At 45.6% G+C, this 25,818-nt stretch overlaps 1 long non-coding RNA gene across 2 annotated transcripts; it reads left to right on the top strand.

The window, feature by feature from the left end:
- The first annotated feature begins 1,566 nt into the window (after window positions 1–1,566).
- On the top strand, window positions 1,567–25,782 carry LOC134482716 (uncharacterized). Of its 2 annotated transcripts, none has more exons than XR_010059191.1 (2): window positions 1,567–2,864; window positions 21,173–25,782. It is a non-coding gene; the product is annotated as an uncharacterized LOC134482716 (long non-coding RNA). The 2 variants fall into 2 exon arrangements; XR_010059190.1 differs by lacking the exon at window positions 1,567–2,864 and adding an exon at window positions 10,015–10,242.
- Window positions 25,783–25,818: the final 36 nt, after the last annotated feature.

Raw genomic sequence — 25,818 nt, 5'->3', positions numbered from 1 at the left:
CTCTAGTCCCTGGACCACCTTTGATTGGCTGAACTTTATGACAGCAGCACTGAGCTTGTCTGATGGCTTACTGCAGCCTCCAGAGGGTTTTGCCAGATGACTTTGGACAACTTGGGGCAGGAGAAAATGAACAGAACTGAATTTCTGGGGTACTCAATCAGACTCATAGCCCCGATACAAACCTTATATTTCTCAAATGTCTCCACGTGAGCCCCTGTGCAACCTGCAGCAGGACCTCCTGTTAGCATTTTGTCTAAGCTCCGCCCCACAGTAACCTGGCAACAGCCAGGTGTGCCTGACTCACTATAAAAAGGGACTGCTTGCCCATCTATTCTCTCTTGCTCTTCCCTTCAGGCTCCCACTCTGTCCCCTTGCACTTCCCCCTCTCTCCCAATTCCTTCTCCCCTCCCCATCCCCCCAGCCCCCCTCTCCCATTCCATGAGCTCATGACTGACCTCTACTTCTCTTCTCTTCTCTTCTCTCTCTCTCTCTCTCTCTCTCTCTCTCTCTCTCTCTCTCTCTCTGACCTTTCTTTTTTTACTATTTTATTTATTTATTTATTATATATTAGTACACTGTAGCTGTCTTCAGATACACCAGAAAAGGGCATCAGATCTCATTACAGATGGTTGTGAGCCACTATGTGGTTGCTGGGATTTGAACTCAGGACCTTTGGAAGAGCAGTCAGTGCTCTTAACCACTGAGCCATCTCTCCAGCCCCTTCTCTGACTTTTCTACTACCCCCTCCCCATCCCATGCTTTGAATAAACTCTGTTCTATACTATATCAGCATGGGCCCTCGGAGGCACCCCCTTCCCCTATATCTTATCACACATCCACCAAAACATTCCTCCTCTCTCTTTATCTTTTTAAAAACACAACATTTGTTGCCAATGCTCTGATTTAGAAACTCCGCAGATTCGCTTCCTCCCTGCTACCACATGGAGAGTCAATGCTCGCTAGCCCAAACATCCTTACCTAAACTCAGTTTCCATCAGCTAAATGCTTCATATTTCCTCTCCTTGCTACATCACTGTCCTAACATTATTCAGGTTCTTATAAATTTGCCTAACTCGAATGAAACATTCCACTATACCATCCAACTGTACAATCACAAATTCTTGTTCCTTCTGATCCACAAAAAACTCATCTTAAAGAATGTTCATGTTGGGCTGGAGAGATGACTCAGTGGTTAAGAGCACTGACTGCTCTTCCAGAGGTTCTGAGTTCAAATCCCAGCAACCACATGGTGGCTCACAACCATGTGTAATGAGATCTGATGCCCTCTCCTGGTTTGTCTGAAGACAGCTACAATGTACTTACATATAATAAATAAATCTTTTTAAAAAAAATGTTCATGTTGTTAATTCATGTTGTTATCTCTTTCGTAAACTTATGAGCTACAGGAAACCCACTCAGCTCTACCTCTCATGGACTAAATAGACTCTATCCAGGTAAGTGCATCTGCCTAATGTTCCCACTTACTACCTGTTCCAGAGGGTGGCATTCCTCTGGGTTTTGAATGTACATCTAAGAAAAATTCCTTTTCCCCAGACGTACTTAATCTTATTCTCTACTGTGTGTGTGTGTGTGTGTGTGTGTGTGTGTGTGTGTGTGTGTGTGTGTGTGTGTGTGAGCATCTTGTCAAGTCCAGGTGCTTACTACACCCGGGACAGCTTCAGAGATGCGACCTCCACGTGCTCCAATCTCCTCTCACAGACAGACACTTCTGCTGGACTTGTTCCTTCTCATCTGTCCTCAGATGGTTCCACAGACCCTGGACAGCAAGGAAACAGTCATCTCCCTAAGACTGGGCCAACATTCCCATCCCCATTCTTCTAGGTTCCCTAGAGACGCGTCACCCTGAAGCCAGCAGGAAGTAGCTAGAGATTACAACAACCCTATTCCTGCACCGCCATCACCTCTTACAATTTTTTTCTTTTTTAATTAAACCAAAATGGGGGAATGTTAGCATTTTGTCTAAGCTCAGCTCCACAGTTACCTGGCAACAGCCAGGTATGCCTGACTCACTATAAAAGGGGCTGCTTGCCCCTCCACTGTAGTTCTATCTCGCTCTTTCTCTTCTTGTTCCCACTCTGTCCCCTCACCCCTTTCCCTCTCCATGTGCTCATGGCCTTCCTTTCTCTCTATTCTCTCTCCCTCCCTCCCTCCCTCCCTCCCTCCCTCCCTCCTTCCCTTCCTCTTCTAGTACCCTCTCAATTCTCCTCCCCATGCCCTAAATAAACTCTTTTCTTAACTCTATTCTATACTATACTGTCCTGTGGCTGGTCCCTCAGGGGAAAGTGATGCCTCAGCATGGGCCCATGGAGGCACCCATTTCCCCCATACCTTACCACACATTCACCAAAACATAGTCCTCCTCTCTTTATCTTTTTATAAACACAACACCACCAGCCTTCCTGGTTTTCTCAGGATTATTTGGAACAAAGTAAATTCACCCTGTGAGCATCCAGGTTCCGGCTAGATGATTCCAGCCTCCAGCCTGGGCAGCATCCTTGGACTAATGAAGCCCTTGACAAGCTTGAAACCTGCCCCAGTGATGTCCCCTCATTCCTTTGCAACCCAACTGATCAAGAGGCCCACAGCTCCAATACAGATGCATCCCGCAGGGGCTACCCATTGGAAAAACATCTGCAGTAGCCTTGGCAAGTATCAGATTCTCTCCAGAGACCTGCCACGTGGTATTTGGGAATCCCTGAATCCCGGAATGCTTTTCTCCACTAACACCCAGCTTTGTCTCCAGGGCCATCTCTCACACGGGCATTAAGCTCTTCTGATATCATGGAGGTTTCCAAGGATTTATTTCCATCCTGTCCTCATCTGCTTCAGCTTGTCTGCCCCAGGTTTGCCACATTCATTGTCCCCATTTGCTGGCCTGACCCCTGCCTTCCCAGAGGCCCTCACTAAGCATTGTCTCCTCATGTTAGCAACCACTCCGGCTCTCTTCACAATTCTCCCTATCCCTGTGATCTCTAAACAAGCCCCACATTTGCTTGGCCTGTCTTTCTAGTGGTGTGAGGACCAGACAGGGTTGTTGTGCTTGTGGGTAGGTTGGATAGTTGTCTAGAGGACAGCTACAGCCTTACACACACACACACACACACACACACACACACACACACACACACATGTGAAGCTGTGCCGTCACATGATACCTTGCTACCCTATGCAAGTAAAGCATAGCCCCCACATACTTACCCTTAGAAAAACCCTCCTTGTCCATCTTCCCATTCAATGTAGGTAGCATGTTTGTTCCTTCCCCTTATCCTGCAACCCACACAGCTTCAGTCACTGTGAGTCTCTTGATGATTTAGCGCAAGCGTAATGTCAGCAACAACAGAAGCACGGGCCCATTCTTAGGCTCAGGAAGGTTCCATGGTAGGAGTGAGTCCCCTGCCTATTCACCAGGCTCAGTCAGCACGGCGTGTGTGGATAGCCTGCCTATGACTATTGTGCCCTGTCCCTGATTCTTACACCAATGGGGGAGGCCATTATGGAAATAATGCTCATGGAGCTGGCCTTGGCCATACAGGGAGCAATGCCAGCCTGGAGAATCTCCAGAGAGAGCATTAGCAAGTCAAAAAGCCTGGTGTTCTGGTGAATAGTGAACACTTGGAGCTGGGTCAGCACATTGCTCTGTAAAGTGCCACAAAACAAATGGTTTGGGCTTTGCAAGGTCATAAAGCTCTATTAAACTACTGTGTTCTGGCTGGTGTGTGTGTGTGTGTGTGTGTGTGTGTGTGTGTGTGTGTGTGTGTGTGTATGTGTGTGTGTGTGTGCATGTGTATATGTACATGTGTGTATGCATATACTTGTATGCATGTTCATGTGCATGTGTGCGTGTACATGTATGTATGTATGTACTTGTGTGCATGCATGTGCATATGCATAAGTGTATGTATGAATGTGTATATGCACGTGCATGTGTGTGTGCATGTATAATATGTCTGTTTGTGTGTGTGTGACAGGTGCACATGTGAATGTGTACATGTGTTTATGGAAGTAAGAGGACAACCTCCTTCCTATCCCAGAGACTGATTCCCTTCTTTGAAACAAGGCTCTCTCATCTGCCTGAAACCTACCAAGTGGAACTAAGTTGGCTGGACATAGACCTGCTTCTGCCACTCCCGTGCTGGGACAAGAGCGTCCTATGAGGTTCTACTTTTCGTAGATGTGTTCTGCAGATCGACCTCAGGTCCTAATGTTTGTAAGATGAACACTTCACTGACTGAGCCATCTCCCCAGGTCCCCTGAGGACTGGCTTTGCAAAACAAATAGCCAAAGATGATACACAGGGTATGTCTCCCTGGCTGTGTTCCACTGAAACGTTTTTAAGGAGCATAGGTAGTAGCTGAGGTAGCCCACTGGTCAAAGTCAGGCAGCTCAGATTCCAGCCACTAGAAGTGGGCTGAGTAGGGAACTTCATGGTGGAGCCTTTGCTTAGCAAGCATAAAGCACCAAGTTCTACTGCTAGCCAGGGGAAAATTAAAATAATTAGATAGTAATTCAAAAACTTAACAGATTTAGATATGAAGTCATACGAAGAGGAAATGCTACTCCCAGATCTTCTAATTCATGCTATTTATGTGAAAAATAAATATCGATCACCATATAGGGCACATGCTAGAGCGGTGAGAGCAAAGGCAGGGTCCTCTGTCTGCCGACAAGGCAAATATATCAATGCAAAACAGTTGGTGAATGTTGCAGCAGAAGTTGTGCTGGATCACTGTCAGTAGGAGGAAGAATCCAGGGACATGTGCCAAGGGTAGTTTGAACGAGAGCTAAGAAGAGTGTGCCAAGGGGCCTGTAAGAGGGGAGACACCCTGAACTCCAGAGTGCCAGCACATCATACTGCCGATGAGGGCCAGCACTGGAACACAGCAGATAGAAAACAGACCTAAATATGGTGTTGTAGAATGCTCTTCTCTTGTGAGCTGTGGGAAGACTCTGGGGATACAGACAAGGGAGAGAGGAGGGAGGTGTATGTGTGTTGGGGGCAGGTGGGTGAGCTCTGAGAGAGAGCTAAAAAGTAAGGAGTGACCTAAGAAGTAAGAGATAATGTGTGCTTTGACCTTGAGTCACTGCCTTTTGGATCCTGGAATAGAACAGAAACTACTAAAAAGAAGCTAATAAAACCTAACCCATGCACACCAGGCCGTGACCTCTCACCCAGGCCATGCACACCAGGCAGCGCAGGGTTGGGCAGCTGGGCAGACCTGACTACCGTACTCTTCCCTTCCTCCATACCTGAGACAAGAAAGTAAAAGCCGAGAATAGGAAACCCAGGTTTTCCTTCAGGCGGCTAGGACAGCAGAGCTAGACAGTAAACACGACAGCAGTGCTCAGGTGAGAAGCACCCTTAGCAAGCCAACTTGATGGAGATTTCTAGTCAAAATGTATAGCCTCTATACAGGGGAGACAGTTATTTATATTTCTATGCATCCTATCTACGTCAGGTTATAATTCTAAATAGGAGCCTTTGCCCTAGTCAAACAGAAATAAGGTGGATTCTGTTACATTCGTAGAAGCTTTCTTGTTTGTTTCATTTAAACACATTCTTATACGGTTGTTTTCTAATGGCACACCCGAATAATATGTACATTCAAAAGAAACAAACACTCAGTTATTTTTCCTCTAATCAAGGTGAAGAATGGGAACATCGTTCAGCCCACATCAGAACGACATGACTGTCCTGACTGAGCGAATACACCCTGACTTACATTAGCCATGTTTGAGAAGGAACTGCATGGTCTTGGGGTATTTGGAGCACTCTAGGGCTCATATGGGAGATTATTTACTTCAGGCACCATCATGGCTGCACTTACCTTTACAAATCACTGAACCAATCGAAGCGAACGGCAGAAAGCTCGCCACAAACTCAGGAGGAACTTCATTTAGAATTTCAACATCTGGACAATAAAGCCCTAAAATCTCTTCTAATGAGTTGACCGTTGTGCCCAGGGCTTGCTTCAGCTTCCAGGATGAGGGACAGGGTCACGGCAAAGAGTAGTGGTGAGAACCCAGAGGGAGACCGGAAGACTGGGATGTGGCAGGCAGATGCTGATGCTGCCTGGCAGAGCGTGCGGGAGGAGGGAGCAGAGGACAGAGCAGACATCACTACACTACCCACATCCCAGCACAGGTTCCCATTTAACAACCCTAAATATCACGTGTTATCCCTGCAGTCTAGACAAAAAGTGGTTCTGACATGTGACACTGGCTCCAAAACCACGTGTTACAGTTTGAATGTGAAATGTGCCCCCACGGACTCATGCAGACCACTCCGTCTCCGGTGGCAGCACTGTTTTGGGAATAATGGAACCTTTAGTTGACAAGGTTCAGGTGAGAGGAACAGATCCCTGGGGGCATCTCTTTGCCTATGTTTGTGGTCTCGGTCTCTGTATCTGTCTCTCTCTGTGTCTTTTTCTGTTTCTCTCTCTCTCTCTTTCTCTCCCTCCCTCCCTTCCTCCCATTTCATCTTCCCCCCCTCCTTCCTTACTGTTCACTAAGAAATAAATAGCATCTTCCAACCCATCAAGATATCCAGCCTCAGACTGAAAGCAGCGGGTCTAGCTGACTCTGGACTGAATACATGAACTAAAGCTAACTTTCTCCTTTAAAATTCCCTCTCCAGGGCAATGACTTAACACGCCTTTCTAGATGGGGAACAAAATGGAAACCGTGGTAACCAGAGACATGGCTGACAAAGATAGCATCTGGATTATAGGTATAGACATCCCTGACAGAATAAGATGGGGAAGGGGGCAAGATGGCGCCTCATCCCTTAGTTACCTCACATTAAACTCTACCGCAGTGTTTCATGGCCCCTTGAGATCTGCCTAGAGTTTCCTCTTCAGGCAGGTCAACTGGAAGTCTCCCCGAACTCACCAGTTTTCAGGCAGATCAGCACTGACAGCTCTCCCATAGATCTGTATAGGGCTTTGGGAGAGCATGGTGTGCAGATCTTTGCCATCCTTGCCAACTCACAAGTCTTCAGCTGTGTAGTTCTCCACACCCTCCTCAACCAAGCTTATTCTTCCCTTTTCTTTGAATGGTCCCAGAACTCAATCTGACCCATACCACAGTCCATCCCCTAAGAGCACTCTGCCTCCCAAGTTAGACTGTAAGCATGCTAAAGACAATAGCTGACACAAGTTTTGCCCAGCCCCCAACCTCTGCACACAGGGCCAGGTACAAGGCAGGTGTTGCATCTTCCAGAAGTTTCTAAACTGAGGAACAAATAGTGTCCTGGTAGCTCTGGTAGCTGTTAGATCTAGACTATGTCGCTGTAGTGATTTGTATGTTTGGCCCAAGTAGTAGGACTATTAGAGGGTGTGGCCCTGTTAGGGTAGGTGTGGCTTTGTTGGAGTAGGTGTATCATTATGAGTGTGGGCTTTCAGACCCTCATCCTAGCTGCCTGGAAGGCAGTCTACTCCTAGCAGCCTTCAGATGAAGATGTAGAACTCTCAGCTCCTCCTGTACCATGCCTGCCTGGATGCTGCCATGTTCCTGCCTTGATGATAATGGACTGAACCTCTGAACCTGTAAGCCAGCCCCAATTAAATGTTGTCCTTAGAAGAGTTGCCTTGGTCACAGTATCTGTTCACAGCAGTAAAACCCTAACTAAGACAGCCATTAAAAAAAAAGGACAAGAAAGTATGTTTTCGGGCTGGAGTGATAGCTCATCAATTAAGAGCCCCGGCTTCTCTTCAAAGGGCCCAGATTTGACTCCTGGCACTCACACTGTGGCTCACAAGCATCTCTAACTCTGGAGAATCTGACACCTTCTTCTTCTATGATCTCTCTCCCTCCCCCTACTTCCTCCCCTTCCCCTCCCCCTCCCCTTTCCCCTCCCTCTTCCTCTTCCTCTCTACACATGGCACACAGTCACATAGGTAGGCCAGACACCCATACCTGTGAAACAAAATAAATAAATCTAAACAAATATGCTTTGAAATCTATGGAGGTTACAAAATGTCCAGGATATAGGTATTTACTCCCACTAAGTTAAAAACCCTTTATTGCATTTATTGAACTTTCCTCATCACAAGTCTGGAGACGATGCACGGACATTCAAAGTCATCATTACTATGACTCTCTGCAAATTAGGAAATGACTGAGGATTTTTTTTTAACTTATAGTGTGTTGTCCCATCTGTGAAGATTCTATATATCAAACCATCTCTTCTCCCTCCCCAAAAAAGGTGTCCCTGGTGTCTGAAAAGAAAATTATACGAATTCTAGGTTTAAAAATATAAAATTAAAAGAGTTAGCCCCAAAAGCCACAAACTCAGGGCTAAGCCCTGCCGCCAGGAATAGCAGGCCATAAAGATAAAGAAAAGGAATACAAGAACCAGCTCAGGCTATCGAGGACTGAGCCATAAACCATCCAAAGACATCCCCCCAGCTTACTCAGAGTCATACTTTAACCAGATGTCCTCCAGACCCTGATAAGCCCCTACTTGTGCTTTTCAGCCATTGTGTCCTACAGAGAGCATTCCAAGAAACCGGACAGCCCAAGCCTAACCAGAGGTGTTTCAAATACAAATGCTCCATCAATTTTGACAAACTTTTAAAAATAATGAGGACCTAAAGACCCTACCCTTCTCCTGATTTAGTAGCTCTGTTCCAGGAACCAGGGGGCCATAAAACCTTCTGGCGTCCCCTTATCTCCTGGAGCCATAAAACAATCTTGTAACTTGTGGTACATTCCCCTTTGACATCCCCCATCCCCTGGTGCTCACAGCCTCTGCCTTTAAATACTCTTTTTCCCAGCCTCTCGGGGCCGACACCTCTGTCTCCTGCGCGGGATACGTGTCGGCCCGGAGATCTCTGTAATAGGTCTCCGTAATAAACCTCGCCTTTGCTTATTACATCCAAAATGGTCTCTCTGTGTCTGGGGTCCGCGATTTCCCAAGACTTGAGTAAGGGTCTCTCTGCGTGGGATCTTTCAGTGTCCAGCATCATGCCTGGGCCTTTCGCCCATGTCATCCTCACAGTGCCAAGTGCTTTTCTATTATTTAGGAACACCTCTCACTTTACATACTTGGCAGGCACCCCCAGCGTTTAATTTCCTGGGGTCACAGCTTTGCTCAACGACCTGTGTCTTCCACTCCCGTTTTCTAGTGTTGACATAAAGCCTCCAGTCGCTGAAGTTAGCAAGGGATTTTCTCCTCCCCTATGGTCTTTGGATTGGTAATAGGGAAACTGACGTGAGTTTCCTCTTTTGTTTGTGATACAAAGTGATACTTTACACTTGGAAGCGGAAGAGCAAACAACACCGAAAGCCACTGGTCTGTCTGCCCCACCCTTCCTCCCGCCCCTCCAATCTTACACAGATCTGTGTGCTTCAGGTAGCTCGAAACGGTTTGGCATCTGCCCTCCAGTTGCCTCCATTCACCTTTGCTCTGAACGTGAGCCTACTGTGTCCTTTAAACACTGACTCCCTGTGTCAGCTTTCTTGTCTGTAACAGAACGTCCTGTAAAGGCGCCCTCAGCCATGAGTCCTGCGTCTCCCCTAAGGGTGGCTAAGCTGCTCCCTTAGCACTAGGGATCAAGCACTCTACCGCAGAGCCAATCTTCAGCCCCATATTGTTTCTTTTGACGCCTCCCTCAAATCACGAGAAAGGTCGTGTAAACTAATGTATTTTGTCCAAGAAATATTACAGCCAAATGCATAAGAAATTCTTGTCTGCATTCTTTTCCTTCTCCTGTTATCCTACCTCTCTGCACCTCCCTCCCTCCTCCTCCCTCCCTTCATTCCCACCCCTCTCTCCTTCTCAGTGATATTCAAGGATGTGTTTTATAAAACTAAGGATATGTTTTATAGAGTGCTACCGGTGTGGTGCAGTGGGAGGGGGTGCCTCAGTGGAAGCCTGAGGCATACCCTCCCCCTAGGTACTAGCCATATGACTTACCAGTATGGAATAGTTTATTTGGGGTCACGGGAAGGGGAGTAAAGGTTGGGGGGAGAGGTGAAGGAAGAGGGGAGGGGAGGGGAGGGGAGAGGAGGAGGCTGGCTGAGAAAGACATGGAAAGAGATGGGGGAGGGGGTCAGAGAGAGAATAGGGGCAGAGAGTCAGAGAGAGGGAGAGAGGAAGAGAGGTCAAACTGTCCCGTTTACAGCAAGCCACACCTACCTGGTTGTTGCTAGGTAACCATTGGATGACTATAGAAAGAATGCCAACATTCAGGGCTGAACCTCAGACCTTGCGTATTCTAGGTAAGCACTCTGTCAATAAACTATATGCTCAGCTCCTTTTACTTTGCTGGTTTTCAGTTTTGAGACAGGGTCCTACTAAGTTGCCCAGGCTTGCCTTGAACTTGTGATTCTAATCCTGTAGAACATTGGTGACTAAGGAACCATTCATTAGAGCTTGAATGGGTTTTGGCAACCACTTCACATCCTGATTCTTATCTGAAGTTTCTGCCCTCCCCTCTGTGGGAACAACCTGTGACCCGACCCAAACTGGCAACTTTGCAGTGCAGTTTAATTTACTAAAGACACTGATCTATTGTTTATTCAAACAATAGGTCCTAACATTACGATTGTTAGGGTATCTTATCCCGTAGGGCATTATTCACAGGTATTGGTAAGATAGAGCAGCCTGGGGGTTCATTATGTCCCCTTTGTTTTAGAGAGTATCTGAAGGACTGTTATGCAAGAGGAAGTCTCGCAAATTCACACCAAGATCTGTAAGAATTCACCAGGCTCGGGGAAACACACTAGAGAAAACGGGGAGTTTGCTAAGCAAGGATGAAAACTGGGGTTCACAACCCAGGGCGGTCAGGCTACTGTCCCCAAATGTACTGAACCTGGATCAAATGCCTATGAGGTACACTCTAGAAGAGTGGAAAAGAAAACATTACTCGGAGGGACAATGGGCAGATACCTCTGGAAGAAACCAACACTGTGACTCATTGGAGCCAAAGCTGTGCTCATGACTGGTGACACGGTCCCTCTGTCCCACAGAAGGGACACGAGGAATGGAGGCTGGTGCACCAATTCTGCCCCCACTCCAACAGTAAGTGGGAGTCCCTCTGCCTCATGTGCTGGTCTCAAATCAGAGACCTTAGTGTCTCGTGCTTCCTGACCTGTGCTAGCACTTAAAGGTACTCTGCACACAGAAGACAATCAGCCTGTGTTGTTTTGGGACACGTCTCTGTGTACAGCCGTAGCTCACCTCAACCTCACAGCAATCTTCATGCCTCAGCCTCCCAGGTATTAGGATTATGAGCACCGTGCCTGGCTTCATCGGGTATATTTTAATGAATCAAAGTATGTACAAGTGAATGGGAAAATGACTTTTGTTTTTATTTTAAAAAATAATTACATTATTTCCCTCCATTCGCTTTCCCCTCCTCTGGTGCACTCAGTGTTGCTTTTACGTACCCCTGGCACTGGAGGGCTCATCCATGGGGGAATCACTACTTCCGTTCTTTGCACTTTCCTACACTTGCCTGAAGTTCTTTGTCTAGGGATGGGGCTCTATGGCATTTCCTCCCCCCAGTTACTATGTCTACACAGAGTCTCCTTGTTCAGGTCTTGTTTAGACAACCATATTGTTGAAATACCATGGGTGAGGCCTTTTGGTTATTTCTAGGAGACATAGTCTCATAGTAGACCCCATGGTTTTCAGTCTCTTACGATTTTCCCTGTCTCTTCTTTTACAAAGTTCCCTAAGGCTTGAACGCAGGGTTTGCTGTAGACGTATCGATACCTGGTATCCCATGACACTTGTCCTTTGTGTTTTGAGCAGCGGTGACTTTCTCTGATGATTTTTGTCACCAAGGAGAAGCTTCTTTGGTGAGAGTTGGGAGCTGCATGTATCTGTGGGCCACAGTGCAAGTGTTTAGAATGTGGTTAGGAATATGCTGGTTTAGTGAAGTGGTAGCAGCAAGTTCCCCTGAAGATCCATGACCTCACTAGCCCTACGCAGTTCATTAGGTTGCCTGTACCAGGCATGATTTTCCTGTCTACCAGGTCTGAAGTCCAATTGGACAACTGTTGGTTGCTGCCAAGATACAGGATACAGTGCTACGGTTGTACCTTCAGGGACACCTTGTCACGCTGGTCACTGCTGTAGTTCATAGGTGCTCCAGCTGGGTAGGGCTGTTGGTTGCCTCCCTAAATGGGCAGCTTGCCTAACGCCTTCAGGTAGGAGCTCTCAGGTCAGATCTTGCTTGAGTCTCTCAGTCCTTTGTCCGAGGTATGTGGTATTTTCAATCATAGGGATTTATCTTCAACCTCTGGGAGGTACCCAAGGCCAGTACCAATACGCCATTCCATTTTAGCAGTCTCTCGGACTCCCTGGACAACCCAAAAAAGGGGGTTCTCATGCTTGGTACTGGGGTTTTGATTGGATTCTCTATGGCTTGTAGGAAACATTGTCCACCCAAGTGACTTAGCTTTACTTAAACTATGTATGTTTGAGTACCAAGATACTCACACGTGTCATATGCAATTTTAGGTAAGTAAAAAGTAACATGGTTCCTTATGGCTTTTCCAAACATCTAAGAAAATGACTTTCACTTAAGGTAAAGGTCACTGGAGCTTCACCAGAACCCCTTGGACTCTTCTGCCTATGATTTCAGATCCTACCCTCCAATGGCAAGCATAAGACTTCAGGATCAACTAAATATTTGGTTCTTGTTTGATTATTGTTGTTGTTATTATTATTATTACTCTTATTATTAATGTGTAAGTTGATATCTATATGTAGATGAGGGCTGGCACAAGTTAAGTCAAGGCCCACGATTGGACAGTAAAAAGTAAGGTGGGGACAAAGTTTTTGTAAGGCGGGAGAGAAGAGTTTGAAAAAAGGAAGAAGAATCAAAATTGAGGAGGAGAAGGAGGACCCAGATCCATTGGCCTTAAATGGCCGTAGGTAGTTACGAATATTTCTTAAGGGATGGATTTCTGTAGGTCAATTTATCTTATCTCAGTGAGTAGTTTATATCTTTATCAATTGGTTGAGAGTTTATTGTATGGATGTATTGTGGATTGAGAATTTAACATACAAATCTGATTGCCAAATTACAGCTTGTTGAGTCATGATTTTAACAGGTTGTTGGGAGTGAATACGGTAACTATTAGGGAGCAGATGCCAGGAATGTAAACAGAGCAGGGTTGAGAGGTCAGCCACAGCTGGGACTAGAGCAGGTCACAGAGCCTCAGGGGGACCAGCCGCTGTTGGGACTTCTAGAGTCCTGATTTTACTGGGTTGCTGGGACCAGAGAGTTTCCAGCTGGCCAGCCGGGAGAGGGCAGCTAGCAATGGGGGCGGAGAGACCGCCTAGAGGATAGCTAGAGCTAACATGGCATGGTGCCATTCTAGAACAGGCCACCGCAGGGATAAAAATACCCTGCAGATGCCACATGACCCTATGGTGTCAGCACTAGCACGGGATGAAAGATTAATTTTTAATAATTACCGCAACATTAATGATTCGATTAAAACTGAAGGAAGTCAAAATGGAAAAAAAACAAAAAGGAAAGTTCTCAGAACTGGGAGCTTCTAAAATGGAGCTTTTCTCATTTCGTAACCAGGAAGCGATCAGTACAAAAGGTGCTGTTTCTAGAACACTCTGGACACTTTGCTGGGACCTAACAACTTACTTAACAATAGCGCCTTCAGATCTGTTTATATAAAACTCAAAAGTCAGAGAGTCTTAAAAGGACACATAGATAACATTGGATTAAGGGAGGTGGGGAACTGAGCTGGGGCTGTAAGACCCCTGAAGCCTTGGGCTCCTTCCCCGGTGTTGTGTAAGACCTGGCATGGTGGTACACGTCCATTACTCAGAGGGTGAAGGTGAGTGGGTCAGGAGTTCAAAGTTTTCCTTCCCTACACGGTAGGTTTAAAGCCAGCCTGGAGTACAGGAAACAATGAGTACATTCCAACAGATGAAGCACAGTAACTAGAAATAAAAAAAGGATAATAAGTGTCAGAATGACGACAGAGATTCAAATTCAGCTTTCTTCTGAGTTCTAACACATGGAGTCATGATCAGAAAGTGGGTTTCTCCAGTGGTCTAACTGTTCCGAGGCACCAAAGGTGTGAGAAAGAGGAGGCAGCAGAAAAGTGTGCATGGGTGTCTGTCTGTATAGTCCCATGTGCCCATGATCCCATCTCAAGAGGGCTCCAAGTGGGATGCATGCTGGAGGAATTCATCAGCGGATATGGGAGGGGCTTTCCCTGATGTATGGGTGTTTGATGCGTGCTCCATATCTGTGTTCTCCAGTTCTCACACACACACACACATACACACACACACACACACACACACACACACACACACTCAGTGCCCACACATGACCCCAACACAGGCTCAACCTTCCCCGTGTCTGAATGCCCAGCCCTCCCTGTTCATCCCTCCTTCTCCTGTGCTGCTCTGTGATTCCCGACTGGCAGTCTCGGTCCTTGCCTGTGTTGTGGACAGCTGGCATCTCTGAGCTCCAGGATGCAGGGCAGAGAGCAGGAACTGCCATATTCCTACACTCCTGTTTCCATGCCACAAGGAACTGAAGTTCTCATCATTTAATGACACACGAAGCCACAGCCTCAAACTGTTCTCATCAGGTGTAAGGTTTCTGTCTCAACCAATAAGAACAGTTTGAGAGTGGTTTGTTTGCTTTATTTTAAATCTCTCTCTCCCCCCCCCCGTGTGTGTGTGTGTGTGTGTGTGTGTGTGTGTGTGTGTGTGTGTGTTGTGTATTTGTGCATGTTTGTGTAAGTGCAAGTGTGTAGGGGATGTCAAGGGGCAGAAGTCAACCTTTGGTGTTGTTTCCTCAGGACATTGCTGTTATGTGTAATTTTAAAATTCACGTATCCTCCTTTGCCCAAGACCAAGGCCCGCGCTTTTGGCTTAGTTATGAAAGCAGCTGCTGCTCACCTTAGCTCTGCCAAGCCACCAGCTTCTGCCCTTGGCCATTGGCAACCCAGCCACTATCTTTCTCCGCCCACCTTGGCTCTGTGGAAGGAAAACATTAACAACTTTATTATCTTAGAACTTGCCAGATAGCCCGATTGCTGGGTGCAGAATCTCCTGCCCTAACCTTATCAGCCAGCCTATACCAGCCACCTGCTGGTGGCAGAGACCACGAGTTCTAGCTACCCCAAGACCTTACATGGTTGCTGTGTGCTTCTCATTCTAAAGCCTGGCCGAAGGCTTCCTCTTTCCCTGCATCTCCTCTCCTCCTCCTGGGACCTAGAAGGTCCACTTTTACCCTTCGCCCAGCAATTGGCTCTCGCCTTCTTTATTGACACAATCAAGAACCAATCAGGGAATGAGTATCTCCCGCTACATGCTGTCTACCTGTTTTGTTCTGGTTTTTGTTCATCGTTTGTCTTTAAGGTTTACTGATCTTACTTTATGTGTGACTATTTTGCCAGAATGTATGCATGTCACTCCTTTTATTCTTGGTACCCTTGCATGTCAGAAGAGGACATCCAATCCCCTCACACTGGAGGTACAAATGGTTGTGAATCATCACAGGATGCTGCCAGTCAAATCCAGGAACTACGAAAGGCTAACGAGTGCTCTTAAATGCTGAGTCGCTCTCCAGCCCTTGTCTACCATGGTTACTGGCTAGCCAGGAACCCCAGAGAGCCATCTATCTCCACCCCCACGTCCAGGGCTGGCATTATAGGCATGTACTACTACCACACCCTGCTTTTTCCTTTTGCATTCTGTGGGTTGAGTTCAGGTCCTCATGCTTGAAAGTCAAGCACTTTACTAAGCCGCCTTCCCAGGCCCAGGCAGAAACCAGGCTGAAGACCCGTCCCTCTGTCTTTCATAATTCAAGTGACATTTAGTTAGGGACACCTAGCTGCATCATCTTATACCAAATGTTTACACAGACAGATGTGAAAGAGCAGGTTTAAAGTCACTGAGCATGCTGGGCTAGAGCCTAATGGGCTCTGATGAGGACTGTGAGTGCGGAGCGTAGAAGCCATTTTTCTTGAGGTAGGCATAGTTAAGGTAGTATGCCATGATGTCTATAACTATCAGATAGTCTTTCAAAAAGTCTACATAAATATGTATTACATCAGTATGCACTCATGGGTATGCATATATAGTATACACTCAGATATACATATGTAGAATGGACTCATAGATATGCAGGTATGGTATACACTCAGATATGCACATATGTGGAATATACTCACAGATATGTAGATATAGTATTCACTTAGATATGCATTGTGAGGGTTTGTATATGCTTGGTCCAGGGAGTAGAACTATTTTGAAGGTATGGTCCTGTTGGAATAGGTGTGGCCATGTTGGAGTGGGTGTGTCACTGTGGGTGTGGGCTTTAAGACCCTCACCCTAGCTGCCTGGAAGTCAGTATTCTGCTAACAGCCTTCAGATGAAGATGTAGAACTCTCAGCTCCTCCAGCCCCACATCTGTCTGGATGCTGCCATGTTCCTACCTTGTTGATAATGGACTGAACCTCTGAACCTGTAAGCCAGCCCCAATGAAATGTTGTCCTTATAAGAGTTCCCTTGGTCATGGTGTCTGTTCGCAGCAGCAAAACTTTAACTAAGACATGCACATATGTAGAATGTACTCAGAGATATGCAGTTACAGTATGCATAGGGTACATGCACTATGGAAAAAGAGCAAATATGTAAAACAAGGAAACTGGTGAATTTAGGAGAGTCTGGGGGATGTTCCTTGTCTTTATAGAATGCTTCATCCTTGGTATTGTGATTTTCCCCATCACAAAAAGTCTATCGTTAACGTCTTCAACCTCAAGAAACTTACAAGTTGTTGACAAGGTATGTGTTCCTAAGAGTACAGAGGAGGAGGCATGAGCCCAGAGCTCTACAGTCTCTGATGAGGAGAGTCTTGGTTAGCTCATCGCCACCATCACCACAAACTCCGTCAAGATGGAAGCCCCAGAGGATCAGCAAGGCCTGCTGAGCCCATCTACGTAGAGATCAATGTTTCCCAGAGACCTGGGCAGAGACTGGCTTTGGATAAGCCAGCCCCTCAGGAATCCAAGAGGCTGGTCCCAGGTCGGGCCTTAGACCCAAGCCGTGACAGAGAAGTATGCCAATCACTGTCTCAGGTTCCACTGAAGAATGCACGAGAAATAATGTCTGTTGAAATGTAAGCTGAGTTGGGTCACTCTCCCCGCTCTGTACCAACACAGCTCTGTGTCTCAGTGTTGATCATGGCACGCAGCGCTGCTTCAGTCCATCAGGTGGCTTAGCACTAACTTCATAGCCAGAGAGACCGTGGTTTCCTTGGGACATAGGCATGTGCTTTCCTCCCCTCAGTCTGTATTAATTTTTTTTTCTTTTCTTTTTTCCGGAGCTGGGGACCGAACCCAGGGCCTTGCACTTGCTAGGCAAGCGCTCTACCACTGAGCTAAATCCCCAACCCCTATTTTTTATTTTTTTACTTATCCACTTTACATCCCACTCACTGCCCCATTCCCTCTCCACACTCTCATCCCCTTCTCCTCTGAATGGGTGGGGCTCCCCTGGGTATCCCCCACCCTGGCACTTCAAGTCTCTGTGAGGATTTCCCATTGAAGCCAGACAAGGCAGCCCAGCTAGAAGAACGTATCCTACACACAGGCTTTTGGGATAGCCCCCACTCCAGTTGTTTGAGACCCACATGAAGACCAAGCTGCACATCTGCTACATATGTGCGGGGAGGCCCAGGTCCATCCCAGGTATGTTCTTCGGTTGTTGGTTCAGACTCTGAGAGCCCCAAGGGTCTAGTTACTCTGTTGGCCGTCCTGCGGAGTTCCTATTTCCTTCAGGGCACACAGTTCTTCCTATTCTTCCATAAGAGTCAGCAAGCTCCATCTACTGTGGGTGTCTACATCTATCTCAGCAGCTGCTGGGTGGAGCCTCTCAGAGGGCAACTTGCTCCTGTCTTAGGGCATAATGGAGTATCATTAATAGTATCAGAGATTGGTGCTTGCCCGTAGGATGGATCTCAAGTTATTGGTTGGCCATACCCTCAGACTCTGCTCCCTCCCTTGTGCTTGCATTAGCTGTAGACAGGATCGATTTGGGGTTGAAAGTTTTGTGGCTGGGTTAGTGTTTCTATCGCTCCACTGGGGTTCCTGCCTGGCTACAGAAGGTGGCCTTCTCACCCCCAGGTCCATATCCCCAATGTTGTGAGTCACAGCTAATGTCACCCCCATTGATTCTTGGGCCCCTCCCTTATCCCAGGTCTCTATCTCATTCTGGAGATGTCCCCCTCCATGTTCTCTCCTCTGCCAGTTGCATATTTTCATAGACATCAAGTCATCTCTCCTGTCCCTCCCTACCCCTGATCCTAAACATTCCCCATTCCCCTCCCTATTTCCCCTCCCTCACAGTTCTCTCCCTCCATCTGCCTCTTATGACTATTTTATTCCCCTTCTAAATGAGATTCAAGCATCCTTGCTTGTGCCTTCCTTTTCATTTAGCTTCCTTGGTTCTATAGCATGGATATCCTGTATTTTATGGCTAATATCCAGTTATAAATGAGTTCATGCCATGTATGTCCTTTGGAGACTAGGTTACCTCATTCAGGATGATAACCTCAAGTTCCATCCATTGCCTGCATAATTCACGCTGTCTCAGCTTTAGGTAGATGAATAGTATCCCATTGTGTAGATGTACCACATTTTCTTTTCCCAATCTTTAGTTGAGGGACAACTAGGTTAGGAATGAAGCGGCTATGAACCTAGTTGAGCAGTCTTGGTAGATGGTGGAACATCTTTTGGATACAGGTCCAGGAGCGGTATAGCTGCGACTTGAGGTAGAACTATACCCAGTTTTCTGAGAAAAATGCCAAGTTGATGCTCAAAGTGGTTGTATAAGTTTGCACTTCCACCGGCAATGGAGGAGTGTCCCCCTTGCTCCACATCCCTGCCAGCATGTGCTATCTCTTGAGTTTTTGATCTTAGCCATTCTGATGGGGGTAAGGTGGAATCACTCCCCTCCCCATTCTTTACTTCCCTGTCTACCTCGCTCATGATCACAGTTGTGCACAGAGAATCCCAGCACACACCCCTACCTGAGAGACAGAACCCTCGAGATTAGGCGATTTGCAAAGAGTAAACATTTATTTCTTACAATCCTGGGAGATTGAGAGGTATTAGAGCTGAGCACAGCGAACGATGTCTAGCGATGCCATGCTGCCAAGTCCTTGAGTGACAGAAAGTGGAAAGGCAACAGGGACAAATCCCTTCCATTGAGTCCATTGACAAGGACACTAATCCTGTTTGTGATTAGGAAGCCCTGGTGGCCTTGTCACCTCTTAAAGGTTGGCTTCTTAATACCATCAACTAGCAGTGAGACAGATGAGGAAGACCCCCAGGGAGGGTACTGGGCTAAGCATTATTAAGCATTGCCAAAATCTCTTAATGTTGATCAGTTCTACAAGTTTATAGTGTCAGCTCCTTCTGAGATTCATCTTCCTTCCCCCATGTACATAACGATACTGAGAATGGTATAGTCTGACCACCCAAGCCCAGTCCCTGAAATCTAGACTCTGCCTCTCTTGGCACCATCTGCCTCTTGTGCATTCTGTTGGGGGTGATCTCTTGAGCACTGATACCTTTGAAAATACAACACCCACAAATGCACACCAACATAATGGCATAGCTGATTCAGAAAGCACAGAAGGCTGGCACATCAGCAATAATTCTAAATGACGACTGTAGGATGATGTCGTATAGGTGAAGGCAAGTACAAGCTAGAACAAGGCCTGTCATTGGACAAGAAGGAAGGGTGGGTGGGAGAAAAGTTTGAGGGAAGAGGAAGAGACTGGAATGGAAGAAGACTGGAGGAGAAGCCGCCGAGAGGACATGGAGGCTGACGTTAAGATTCCACTCTGTACCTTTATAGGTTGTTATGAATATTCTTAAGAGATGGATGTGTACAGGGCTTTGTATGTCTAGGTGGGCCATTATATCTTATCAATTGGAAAAAAAACTGAGATGAAGATATCTATGAGATATCTTGGGGCACTATGGTGCTGGACCTAGTGGGGGTAAAAGATAGCCCTTTTTTATTATTTTACAGCAATAGATGGTGAACCAACGTGTGGGCGAGAATCTACTAGTAATCCTAAGAGTTGAGAGAAAGGTTTTGTTTTCTAAGTAAGAGGAGTCCAGCGCCATGTTGAGTCATGTGATACTCATGTTCCTTCTAATGTGGGCTCCACAGGAATTTTGGGTTGAAATCCTAGTTAGACAAGCTACATCTTAATGACAGGTATTATTAGAAGGTGACAGAGATTATTCGAATCACGTGGGGATTTTTCCAACGGTTCAGAACTTAGATAGAAAGAGTTAGTCACTGACTCCAAGTAGAGAATTGTGATATTTACAAGTTATTACAGTTAAATAAAAATTTGGAGCTCGGGGTTGGGGATTTAGCTCAGTGGTAGAGCGCTTGCCTAGGAAGCGCAAGGCCCTGGGTTCGATCCCCAGCTCCGAAAAAAAGAACCAAAAAAAAAAATTGGGGGCTCAGGGTAAAGAGCTTAACAGATCAATATATTTTGGGTATTAAGGTTAAATTAAAATCTGAGGCTCTGGGTAAAGAGCTTGACAGATTGATATATTTTGGGCTAAAGTCCTGGTGTGATAAGTTGCTTGTTGATATAGGAATTGATAGAAGGTGTTTAGTTTGTTTTATGAATTACCCTGCTAAAGGCCATATGGTTCATTATGCCAGCTAGCGAGGGTTTATGGTTAATTTTGATATTTACCACAACAGGAAGCTCAGATTCTCTTAACGTGGGTTCCATGGGAATTTTGGGTTAATTTCCTGATATGACAGATTAGAAAAGCCTATCAGGCTCATTGTTTAACACTGTTGTTTGGATTACTTCCTTCTTTGAAATCGTTTAATCTTCATAACAGGTGTGACTTTGAGTTTTATGGTTATATTATTACTCTATTACTCTGGGAGAGAGTGCAAGATACAAGCTTTTCTTTCAAAACTAAGGAGCACAGTATTTTGGGAGAAAGGTTTTGTTTTTGTGTTTTTAAAAAGTATGATTAGGCTCTGGAAACCTCACAGAGTCGTACTGATCAGATTTGAAGAGAGAGACCACCTGAAAAAATAGATTCAAGAGAATCAAACAAAAAGATCTCAATTCTAAACTTTTATCTTGAAAATTATATTTTGCAGAATGTACCTACTTGGATTCCTGGTCTCAAGAACTTTCAGCTGGGTCTGGTCAAGACAAGCACATCAAGCTACAACATTTGCTTCATTTTCCCTACCCCTGACCCAAGGATATCTCAACACCCATGTACAGCTTGAAGAAGTTATTGAAGAGTCATTGCCCTGATTCCCTGGATTTTTAGGGGGTTGAAAGTAGTTATTCTAAAGTTGTTTTATGCAGAATTTAGAAATAGTTGTAATTTAACAGGGGGAAATTAGCTAGATTGAGTTGTGCAGCCATAATCTCATTTGGTAACTAAGCTAAAATCATATCTTTTCTTTGTTATAGAATTTATTTGTTTAAAAAGTTTAAAAATACAAGGTTTAGAGCCAGTCCTTCTATTTGCTTTTTTTTTTTCCGGGGCTGGGGACCGAACCCAGGACCTTGCGCCTCCTAGGCAAGCGCTCTACCACTGAGCCAAATCCCCAACCCCCCAGTCCTTCTATTTGATGCCATTACGAACTACTCAGTTGATTACACATGTGACTTAAGGGCCAAATAGCAAATGAGTGGCTCTGAGTTTGTGAGAATAATTTCAAGATAATATATTACGATATAAGGACAACAGTCCAGATTACCTTATATAGGTAGATGTTTTTCAAAAACATCAGAAATCCACAAAATATGAAATTTAAAGTTAGTTATCTTTTGTTGAGACATATCTGCTCCTAGCAGTTCCCCTTTGGTGGATTTAACGAAGAAAATGAACATCACTACCTCCAGGTGAGGTAATACTTTGTGGCTAGGCAGCCACTGGGCAGAAACTGCCTGTTTCATCTGCAGACTGCTGCTGTCCAAAAAGGGACACTTTATGCAGAATAGTTGTTGACTGATAATCTCTACGGAGCCAGAATTATCAGCCCTTTGAGGTTTCTGCATTTCAAGGGTGTCAGTTGATTTGGGGCCAGAAGGCTGAAGACTTGCACTCACATGTTGCTAACAGAGGACTGTGCTAGTGGGATTTGTCGCTACAACCTCTCAGTTCTGGAAGCTGTGTTAGGCTTCCTATGTGTATAGATATTTGGCCATTCTTATATTTCTGATGGTGTTGAAGACTGATTATAGTCTTATAGCATATCAGGTTGTTTAACTCTGAAAATACATATTTTATTAGATGGTTATCAGATAGTGTACAAGCTAGCCAGGATATAACATAGATTGTAAGCCTTTCTTAAGCTGGAATGGATAACTAAATGTTCTGTTTAACTGATAAAGTGTTGGACTGGGTGTTAGATAATATTTTATGCTTTTAATTACAAAATGATAATAGTTGTACTCAGTTTATATTTGAGGGGAAAAGTTTTTTTAATTAGGCAAAAAGGGTGAAATGTAGGATGATGTCATACGGGTGAAGGCAGGTACAAGATAGAATGAGGCCTGTCATTGGATGAGAAGGAAGGATGGGTGGGAGAAAAGTTTGGGGAAGAGGAGGAGACTGGAACAGAAGGAAACTGGAGGAGAAGCAGGGGAGAGAACATGGAGGCTGACGTTAAGATTCCACTCTGTGTATTTACAGGTTGTTACAAATATTCTTAAGGAATGGATGTGTACAGGCCTTTGTATGTTTAGGTGGGCAATTATATCTTATCAATTGGATTGGAGGTTATTGTGTTGTGTGTTCTTTGATGTGGCGATTGAAGTTCAAGAGAGTATGTGGTGGCAGGACACTGGGCTGCCACGGAATTGGGATGTATATTTCTGGCATGGTGGCAACCTGCCTTGGGAACCAGATGGGTAGAGAGATTGCTGCCAGGCTCAGAGAGAAGCCTTCAGCAATGTGAAGTGGAATAGAGCAAAGCGGGTGAGAGGCTTTGCTGACTGTGATTAAGACATCTATCAGAGATCTTGAGGCACTGCAGTGCCGGATCTAGTGTGGGGTAAAAGACAACCTTTTTTTTTTTTTTTTTATTATTTCACAGCAACAGATGAGCAAATAAATTATTTTTTTCCTTTTCTTTTCCACTCTTTATACAAAGCTGCTAAGGTGACCAAATCCTCTTTATGACTGAGCCATTTTCTGCATATAAACATAATACTGGTTTTCTCGACATGATCACTCAAAGCTATTGAATTATTTCAAAAAGGATTCTGAAATTTCTCCAACCCTTCTCTTAGGGTTGGGTGGGCTGCTAACATTATGTGTGGGTGTGCTCGCCCCTCAGTGCATGGATCCTGTATACAAGGACATCACCCTAGATGTCCTTGGCAGAAGTATTTGGTCCAAGGAGCATGAGGAAATAAAAGCCTTGCAGGGCTGCAAGAAAAGAATCCCGAGTTATGTTAGCTGAAGGGAAAGAGAGAGGGATCCGTCTGGAATGAGGGAGCAGTCGAACTTAGGAGTTACCAATGATTATGGGAGACTGGAAGAGAGATGAGAGATTATGACAAGAGCTGGGAAGGTGGAGACATTCTCCTGTAGTTATCTGACGACGACAGCTTCAGGCTCTGTCAATCTATGTCATGTTTCTTCTGACCATAGCCTATTATGCAAGTTACATCTGTGAGGTAAATATGAAATAAATTTAGATTATTGTAGGCTTCCCAGTCCCCTCTGAGAACTCACAAGGTCTAGATCCCTGGGAAATGCTCACAGTGCAACTCCAAGACCACGTTCCTAATTCAAGGCGTTGAGTGATGGGCTAAGAGATTGTCCTAGACTTCTAGAGCACCCTTCTGGTCCTCCTGTGATGGGTGACTTCGCTCTGATCTCCACAGATAAAGGATGCATAAAGGAGCATTTACGTTTCAAATAACTTTCCTCCTTTGTATCTCTCCTCGTGTGATTTCTACAAAGCTGACTGGTGATATCCACTCACCCATTTTAAAAAGTAATATGTTACTCTCTTTTTCTAAATGTTTTTAATTAAAATAGAATTGCATCACTTCCTCCCTCCCATTCCTCACTCCAGGCCTTCCCAGATACCCTCTCACTCCCCTCACTATTAAGTCAAGAGCCTTTGTTCTTTTCTTTGATTTAAGCGTTAAATATGTGTATATAAATATACATAAATAAAACCTTCTGCGTTTGGTCTTGTTGTGGTGCATATGGTTTCAAGGCTGATCACTCTGCATTGGACAGCCAATAAGGAGGCTCATCCCTGGGAGGGGGGGAACTCTCCTTCTCCCAGCAGCCAATAGTTCTTTGTCTAGGGGGTAGGACCCATGAACTATTCCACCTTCCTTGTGAACTTGTCCCTTGAGAGTGCCATTGTTCCAGCCCTGCCTATTCAGCCATTTCTAGAAGACACTGCTTCTCAGGAGATATCTAGGTACTCTAGCTCCTACAGTCTTTTTTTTAAAGTCACAATTCTATACCTATACAGGACTCCAGAAAGGAATAACAAAGTATCATCTCAGGTTCCCTAGACCTCCTCTAAAATCCAGGCAACATTGTTACTCTGAGCTTCTTTGGTGCCCAAGGCGTCCCAGTGATCCTAGTATGATAAATAAGAAAGCAAGAGAACTGGCTTTGGTGAGGTGGGGACCAAGAAAGAGGAAAGGAGGGCCTGCCTGGAGGGCTGAGGGATAGGCATGCAGAGAGGTAGGGCTCTCTGCACGGCCGGCCAGCGTGGGCAGACAACCTGGGAGGTGGAGATACCATCACCGAGTCAGGAAGAACAAGAGACGTAAGTACCTGGTTCTGGGCCAGAGAAGCAATGGCAGACGCTAAGAATCCAGGAACCCTTCTGGCTGAACACAGTCCCAGCTTGGTACCCTCTGTCCCTTCAAGGACCTTTGTTCTCTTCAGGCACAGAATGTGTGCTTTGCTCTATTGAGTTTTAATCACATCTTAATACCCAGGTGACTGTCTTGTTGTTGAAGGAGAGGCATGGGACTAGAGACAAGTTGGAGCATAGATGGTCACTGTCAGCCTCATGAGACCCCTGAATGGCCTTCTACTGCCCTGGGCCCCTGCATTGTAGACTGGGGACCACCCACAGGCGTCTACTCCTTTTGCCCCTACAGGCCTAGCAGGCAGACTTCAGGGCTTAGGACCGAGTTTGTCATTGCTTTCCCTGTGGTGATGTGGGTAGAATGAGGGCCCACCACACAGTGCTTATCCGCATACTGGTCTTGGGAACTAGTCAGAGATCCTATGATAATTTTTTCAAAATCTCTCTCTCTCTCTCTCTCTCTCTCTCTCTCTCTCTCTCTCTCTCTCTCTCTCACACACACACACACACACACACACACACACACACACACATATGCTTTGAAAGTTTGCTCAAATAATAATAATATAAAATTTGCAGGGAAATGGGTAAAGTAGTTTATTAAATGAGATGGCCCGGACTCAGAGAGAGAGAAGAATCCCACATTCTCTCGAATATGCTTAGTCCAGGGAGTGGCACTATTAGAAGGTGTGACCTTGTCATTGTGGGTCTTGTCTTTACGACCCTCATCCTAGCTCCCTGGAAGCCAGTCTTCTCTTAGCCGCCTTCAAATGAAGATGCAGAACTCTCAGCTCCTCCTGCACCCTGCCTGCCTGGATGCTGCCGTGCTCCTGCCTTGATGATACTGGACTGAACCTCTGACCCTGTAAGCCAGCCCCAATTAAATGTTGTCCTTATAAGAGTTGCCTTCTATGGTGTCTGTTCACAGCAGTAAG

The sequence above is a fragment of the Rattus norvegicus genome, chromosome 1 (assembly GCF_036323735.1).
Source record: "Rattus norvegicus strain BN/NHsdMcwi chromosome 1, GRCr8, whole genome shotgun sequence".
NCBI lineage: Eukaryota > Metazoa > Chordata > Mammalia > Rodentia > Muridae > Rattus > Rattus norvegicus.
This window is presented reverse-complemented; position numbering and strand designations above follow the sequence as displayed.